The sequence below is a fragment of the Glycine max genome, chromosome 18 (genome assembly GCF_000004515.6).
Source record: "Glycine max cultivar Williams 82 chromosome 18, Glycine_max_v4.0, whole genome shotgun sequence".
Classification (NCBI taxonomy): domain Eukaryota; kingdom Viridiplantae; phylum Streptophyta; class Magnoliopsida; order Fabales; family Fabaceae; genus Glycine; species Glycine max.
The window spans coordinates 17,114,540-17,123,139 of NC_038254.2; positions in this window are offsets into that span (position 1 = coordinate 17,114,540).

Genomic DNA, 8,600 nt, shown 5'->3' on the forward strand with positions numbered 1-8,600 from the left:
CAGAATCATCAAGGAGGACCACCAGGATTCTATCAGAGAGGTAATTTTTCGCAACGCCAGGGTTGGAGATCCTATCTAGGGAATAATTTCAACCAAGGAGGTCCATCTCATCAACCTCCTAGCCAAGAGCCTAACTGATAGGAGGAAACCACTAAGTTGGAGTAATTGCTAGTATAGTTTATGCAAAGGACCGAATCACATCAGAAGAGTACCGATGCAGCAATCAGGAATCTGGAGGTACAGATGGGCCAACTAGCTAAGCAAATTGCTGAAAGGCCCACTGGAACCTTTGGGGCCAATAATGAGAGAAAGAATTTCTTCTTATCTTGACTTTTCTCCAAATTTGGACATTCCAATGTGAAGTGTCTAGACTTTTTACACTCATAGCAGACTATGGAAATTTTGTCTTTGTCCTTCTTGTCCCATGTCATTCTTCTTGAAGAGCTTCTCCACTTAGACCCATGATAACTGGGAAATCCGAGCTAATTTGATAGCCAATTTTGACTAATAAATGGTTGTAATTTCTTTACTCTATTATTGTTTTTAAGGAAATAATGAAGAAATTAACATCTTTGCAATTTTTTATTAGCATAATTTAAAAGAAGAAGATTTCAGGTGCTTTAGAGGAAAAATTGTTGCAAAAACTGGAAGAAAAGTTGGAAGAATTGGATAGCTTGCTTAGCACGCGCTACAGGCTTAGCACGATACAAGCTTAGTGCACGTTGTAGGCTTAGTGTGCCTTAGGCTTAGCGCGTGCTGTAGGCGGCTTAGCGCACGATGCATGCTTAGCGTGCACTGCAGGTTTAGTGCATAGAAAGCCTATAACGAAGCCCAAATGCGCGCTTAGCGGGAAGTCAACATAAAAATTAAGCTACCTAGAGCCTATATAAGGAGGAGGAAGCATAACAAAAAACACACTGAGTCTTAGAGCTATCCAAAGCCTGGGCCTATCCCTTAGGGGAAACCTCTCTCTCTTTTAGCCATTCCCCCTTTTTATTGTTATTAGTCATCCAACCCTTTCTTTCATTAGCCCCTAAAGTGTAAAGCCTCTCATGGCTAGGAGAGGCTAAACCCCTTTTGTTGGGAGCCTAGAGGCCAAACTCTTGTATTGTAATTCTTCCCTATTATCTATTTAATGCATCTTTGTTTCTATTATTCTTCTCTATAATTTTCTGTTATTATGCCCTAGTCAACCATATAATGTTAAGAGGGTAATGCATTGAAAAATGGTTATTTTCTAAAGAATTGGGGAAAGGTATTTGAATAAATTCATTGCTAGAAATAGATTGACATTTATTTTGTCCAAGAATTTTTGCATCTCTTATCTTAATGCAGTTTGTTATTTTATCTCTACAAATAAATTTGGGGGAAAAGGATAAATAAACTAGGCCCTTCGTGCGGGAAACCAAAGATAGGGTAATTTAGTAGATGCGGGTGGAAACAGGGATTTCGTTGATTAGAGAAAATCTACTACAATAAATTATAAGTAGTTTTGGCATGCTAGGCCCCAACATCATAGCATTCTAATTTCATCATTTTGCATTAAATTGTTGTTTATTTATCCTGTTATTTTTTTCTTTGTCTTACTCTAAATTTCACACTTGTAATTCTTTATCTCTTTCTTCTTCTATTTCTTCTCATTGCTTATAAATTGGGTTTGAATCAATCTAAGTACAAACAAAGTCCCTGTGGATTGGACACTCGGACTTCCGAGTACTTTACTACTTGTGACAAATTGGTGCACTTGCCAACGAGTTAACAATCCATTTTAGTTAACAACCCACTTTTGTTCTCCACATCTCTGGATGATGGTTCTTTCTTGTTCTTCTAATTGCTAAGAGCCAAAGACTTTTCTCTTCTAAGTCCTTCGTCTTGCTGGAGCTCTTGTTCATGAACCTTGAGGGTACCAACAAGTTCCTCAAGGGACATAGACTTAAGATTCTTTAACGCTCTCAGTGTTGTTACCTGCAGTCTCCATTTCCTAGATAGACTTGTTAGAATTGTTTTTCAATCTGGTCATAATTATCATAAATTCTACCTAAGGATCTTAGTTTGTTAAGAATGGTTTGGAAACGTCCGAACATACATTGTATGTCTTTGTTTTCATCCATGGATAAAAGCTCATACTTACAGGTGAGGAGACTAAATTTGTTCCTCTTTACCTATGAGGTTCCCTCGTATGTTGCAGCTAAAGTGTCCCATATTTGTTTGACACTCCTAAAGCTATGTACCTTTGTGTACTCCTCTTCTGAAAACACACACAACATCACATTCCTGGCGTTGGGGTTTAGCAAAAATTTGAGATTTTGCTACTTGTTTGGACTTTTGGCAAGTGTACCAATTGTCGTTGTAGGTTTCACATTTATAAAAGAGTTCATTTCCACAAGGACTCGAGTTTACTTAATTCATTCGGATAAAGGTTATCAGTTTAATAGTTATGTACAAATTTAATCAAATGTCATTGGTTTTGGTTTGATTAACTAAAGACAACTTAAATTAAAAGAAAAGTAAAAATAACAAAATAACAAAAAATACATAAATTACGGAAATAATAATAACGACTTGAATTAATCTAAGAAAACATAGGATTGGATTTCATCATTCGTACCCTTAGTATCCTAATAAGATTAACATATATCAATTATTTTCCAACATTACTGATGCACACATAGTTATCCGAACTCGATTCCTCTCACTTGGAACATAAGAATATTTACTAAATATCGATCCCTTGCATATGTAGTAAATATTCCAACATTACAATTATATTCTCGTGCTTTTTGCAATCAAAATGTTATGCTCTATTCCTAGCAACGTAATGTAAAGAGTAAAATCAATTGGTTCAAATTCTAAGATTACTTTCCAGTCTCACTTGAAATCCAATTTCATGGTACTAGTGATCAAATAGAATAAAGAATTACGAGTAAAATGAAATTACCAATAATGAGTAGAAAAGATTAATACATATATAATATCAAAAGGGATACATAAAGGTACAAAGATTACATCTAATCCTTAAGAAAAACTAACTGATCATTGCGTAGAGCACAAGACTAACAAGAGAAATGACAAAGGAAGTGATTCACGGTAACAACTCTGCAATGCCTCAGCTCCACTTTTCCTCTTCTCCTTCTTCTTTTGTGTTTTCACTAGTATTTGAAGGCTGTTGGATCCGTTTCACTTCAACCATGCATGGCTATTTATAGAAAAACAGCCAAGGAGTGCAAGAAATTCTCTCAGGCGAGTTGTAGTTCACACAGGCGAATTATGGCTTAATGGTGAAGCATCCACTCGCCCAGGCAAGTTGTAGCTCGCCCAGGCGAGTTGCTTGCTTAGGGTTGAAGTTACATCTTTAGCCCAGGCAAGCTAGATGCTAGCCTAGGCGAATTTAGGGACTGGAACCTTCATGAAAAGACCATTTTACCCATCCTTTTGGCTTTGTTTCTGGATCTAACAAATAACCATCAAAACCTACAAAATCATGGATGAATCTTTCATATTTAAACAACAATATTAGTAAATGTACAATATATATACAATTAGATTCAAGGGTAGTTTATAAGAAAACTATTACAATCAAAGAATAAGTGCTAACCATTTAATCCCAAAAATAACTGAAAATTGGCACTTATCACTACTCTATCCATTGGCTTCTCGGGATCTCGTTTAGCTGGTCATCGTATGGTCTGTAATCTCCATTTTCTGCCAAATTTCATAAATCTATATGAATATATTCAAAATGGGCTATCATAGGCTCCTTCCAGTAGTCGTACTTTATACCTCTGAATAGAGGTGGTTTGCTGGTGGAAAATCCTTCTTCCATATCTTTGATATGTGTAGGATCTTTTCCTTAGTATTGTTAGATACTCAACCCTAAAAGCCAAACTCTAATACCAACTGAAACAGGAAGAAACACACTAAAAGGGGGAGGGGGTTGAATAGTGTGTGTATCAAAGATAAAAACTTTTTGTAATAACAGGGATAGTATGGATAAGACAGAAACAAACACTTGTTGTCCACTAAGAATAAATGCATTATGTAATGAAGATCAAAGTGGTCGTCCAATGACAAATAAAAGATCCTTAAAACAACTTTCAAATAAGCACTTGGTGTAAAGTGATGTTAGAAAATGTAATAAGAATACTTCATAAAACAAATGGAGAGAAGTAGAAACACTTGGTTTATACGGGTTTGCTCAACCAGAGTTACGTTGAATTCTCCTTTACTCACTAGTAAAGGGTTCCATTAATCAATAACTGATTACAAACAAGTATTCTAATCCGCCACTCCTGGCTTTACAGGTATTCTTAACATCACTTATGGTATCTTCTTAGACTCTCTCTGAATCTAAGAACCCAAGTATTTTTTTAACACTAAGTCACTCATGACTTTCACAGTCAAATGTTTGTTGAATACAAGTATTCTTAAAACTCAGAGAATGAATATACAATTAAGCACAAATACAAAACTACTTTGCTTTGCAAAGAATAATAACAGTGTGGAACATGTAGTGTTTATAACATATTTTTTCCTCAAGTTTTTTTCCTTGTGATCATGTTCTTTCTTTTCCTCGTTTTTTGTTAGTTGCTTCATTACAAGGTGATTTTCCACGAAGGTCTTCTAGTCTCTTCTATGTCTCCATTTTCTTGAATTCAAATGTTAGCTATTCTAACGTAATAAAGACAAATGGAATTTGAATAAAATAGTACACATGCATTTTCCTTTCCCTGATACTCAGTCCTTGAAATTCGACGCATGAATTTACCTTATGACAACATGTTATGCATAAGAGTGGATGCTCACTAAATATAGCGAGCACGCTACGTTAAAACAAAGCATACCCTCTATAGTTGTGGACGATATTCCTTTAACATAATAATCTTGTCCACCTGTCAAAAACTTATTAGAATATCAATAATTTATACTTATGTTATACATCAAAATCTAGGGAGGATGACACTCATGGTCGTCTAGACCTAACAAAAAAATGAAGGAAAAAAGAAGTAGAAGAATAAAGTGGGGAAAAGGTTTTCTTTTCTCATTTTTTTATTACCATTGGATGGGTCAAAAAATGCATTATTGGAGAGGGTCTAGGACCTGTAGCGGTGAGGACATAGCCAGAGGTGAGGAAAGAGGAGTTAATGGTTGCACAAGGGTTTGAGAGAAAGAGATGTTTAAAAAATTCTGACCGAGAGAGAGAGAGAGAGAGAGAGAGAGAGAGAGAGAGAGAGAGAGAAGTATATTGAAACCTCAACATCGGTTTCTAAAAAATCGACATTGACTGAGCAGACACAACATTGATTTTGAAAAAACCGATATTGAAATGAGAATCTTAACATCATTTTTAAAAAACCGATGTTAAATGACTATTTATAACATCAGTTTTGATAAAACCAATGTTAAGTTCTCATTTCAACATCATTTTTTTAGAAACCAATGTTAACGAAGGCATTATATTTACAAAAATGTCATTGTGCATTTTGTAACATCAATTTTTGTAAAAATTGTTATTAACTAGGTGATGTCAAATCCTATTTTTCTAGTAGTGTATACACGATCCAATTTTTTCAATACGTCTATAGTAATTTTTTCCACTATTTCGTATCCCTTGTTGTCATACATATGTACAAAACTATTATATTAATATCACATGCAAAACTAATGATTCAAAACTTCATGTGTGTACGCAATACAAATTGTTAATGCTTTATTAGCTATATTATTTTTAACTAATGATTCAAAACTTCACGTGTGTATGTACAATTGAATCATAAGTATAATTTTGTTGAAATACCCAATGATTTCAATACTAGACAAAGTGCTTGTTGCAAATCTAGTCGTACTAGGTCTAACCAAGTCCCTCCCATTTGTGTACTTCTTGAGCATGCTGATAAGCATTGTTCTACCATATATATAAGTGGTTATCTTTCTTCCCTTCATTATAGTAACTTCATGAACCTTCAAATGTTTCTCCAAGTCCTCAAGTATCAGATCAATGCAATGGGCAGCACATGGAGTCCATACAAATTCGGCTAAGTATGCATCAACAATTCTCCTGCTGCTTTGAATTTCGCAGCATTATCAGTAATCACTTGAACTACATTCTCTTATCCAACAAATGTGACAACATCATCTAACATCTTAAAAACTTTGTCAGTTAAAACTTTGTCAGTTGTTTTTGAGATGTTAGAAGTATCTAAGGAATACATGAATATTATTCCTTTTGGACTGTTCACCAAAATGTTACAAATTGAACATCTTTTTTTATTCGTCCACCCATCAAACATTATTGAGCAACTAGTTCTCTTCCACTCATCCCTAAACTCTTGCAAACTGTCATGATTTTTTGCATTGCTTGTTTCAACAGCTTCCCTCTAACATCATGATAAGATAGAGGTTTATAGCCAGGTCCATATTTCCCGATCATCTCACATCTTTAGAAATGCAGGATTTTTTATAGCATTGAATGGAATGACACTTGTGTAAAAAAATTCAGCAACTTGAGCATCAACTAAAGGTTTATCTTTTTTTTCATCAATTGATTCAAAGTTTCATGAACACTGCCACTCCCACTACTTGCACTACCTTCTTTTCCTTTTAAACCAAAACCCCTTTGTCCCTGTAAGTTGGTTGCCTTCGCCCCCTCAGCACTTTCTTCAACTTCATCAATACTATTCAATCTCTTTTTCTTTTTTTTTGTTGCTTTAGATTCAACAAAATTTTTCATCATTAGCAATTTGATCTCATCCGACACCGTAGCACAAGGCTCAAAATCTTCTTTAGTCCTAGCAAGATGGCGCTTGAATCTAAAAACTCCACCACTCACAATCTTTGAACATACTTGCATTTGACTTTCTTACCATTTCCATCAACATTAATCCCATGTTTCCACCCAATATCAGTCCTATTCCCAGGGGCATTTTTGTATTTACTTCTAGCAACCGAAGAAGAGCCACTCGCAGTTGTATCTCCACCACTTGAATTGGATCCACTTCAACTCATTATAACAAACTAATAACAAAGAACTGAACCTACAAAGGTTATTTATGACATATGATAGTAAACAAAAAACAAAATAGGTTTGGCATCATTACGGAGCTATGGATGCAAGAATTTGGAAATCACAACAAGTTATGAAATGATTTATTTTTCAAACAAGATACAAAAGCAAAAAGGTTTGACACAAAAGATAAATACCTAATGCACTGATACAAAAAGAATATTTGGGCATATATAGATAGCAATAATTGTAAAACTACCTCTGGCTAGTGCTATAACAATTTCAAGATTAAGAGTGGTTACCTGAAATAAAAAATAAACTGAATGATAAGCATGGAGACGATCTTCATCTTGAAAATTAATTTGCTTTAAAAAAATTATTATCATGTAAAAAATATGTTCTGCATACTCTTTAAGGATTATAAAAATTCAGCCATACATATATAAGTGAAAATATAAATAATTAATATTATCAGAACAGTTGAGTGATGCCACTAATATAAGGATTATAAAATTTCAGCCAATTTTGTCTAAAATATAAAACTATGGCGATGTTGTAGCCCCAATTCTTTTTCTTCTTAAATTGCAATATGCAAGAATACACTAACCAATTATCATTTTTCTTATTTTCCACTTAAATTTCTTATTAATCTCCTTTATAGTTAGGAAGTATTCCTGCAACCTGCCTACAAAAATTTGAGAATTAGGCAATGGCAGATCCCAAAAATATACTCATCATAAACCAAATTCCAGATAACGCCATCAGTCAAATTCTCTTCCCCTTGATGTTAAAAGCTATGCCTTCTTTGCACAAATCAGACTCAAGACTTCTTTCTAATGATTGGTAAATTTTGAGCAATAGTGCTTCAATTTTTAACAAATGTTTGTTGAATTATACATCAATAGTAAATGCAGAGTAGTACACCTATGGCTGTCATGTTTTTTGTTAGAAAGAACTTTCTTGAACTTTATGATCATAAAACTTCAAGGACATAGTTGTTTGTCTGTTATATGGATGTACCCTTAAAAATGATCTTTGAACCAACAATATGATATATTGTAGACTGATATTTTGAGTTTGAAACTAACTAACCATAATTGCATACTTGTTTTTCTTCAATTTCCTGAATTACAATGTTGAAGCAAAAATAGTACACGAAAAATGTTTTACATGATTTATCTCTGTTCATAGTAACTATTTTTTTATGATCTTTCTTGCAGGAGATGGAGATTCCCCTGATGCCATGTTACAAACATTTTATTTTTTATGTATTAGAAACTACTAAGGCTTTAACATGGTAGAATCTTACCTTTAAGTGGTTTACAAGGGTGCAAAGAGAGAAGACTGGTATTAAGAGAGTAGCTTAGATGTAGAAGGAGATTGATTAGGCAAAACCTTGAAACTATTAAGAAGGATTTGGAGGTAAAGGGTTTGTCTATGAACATGATTCATAATAAAACTCTAAGGCATTGCTTGATTCATGTCACTAACTCCATCTTGTAGGAAAAGGATTAGATGTTTTTATTATACCAAGACTTTAAGATTTCATTTAGCTGTAAGAAACTAAACTAAGAATTCCTAGTTCTCTAGCTACTGAGTA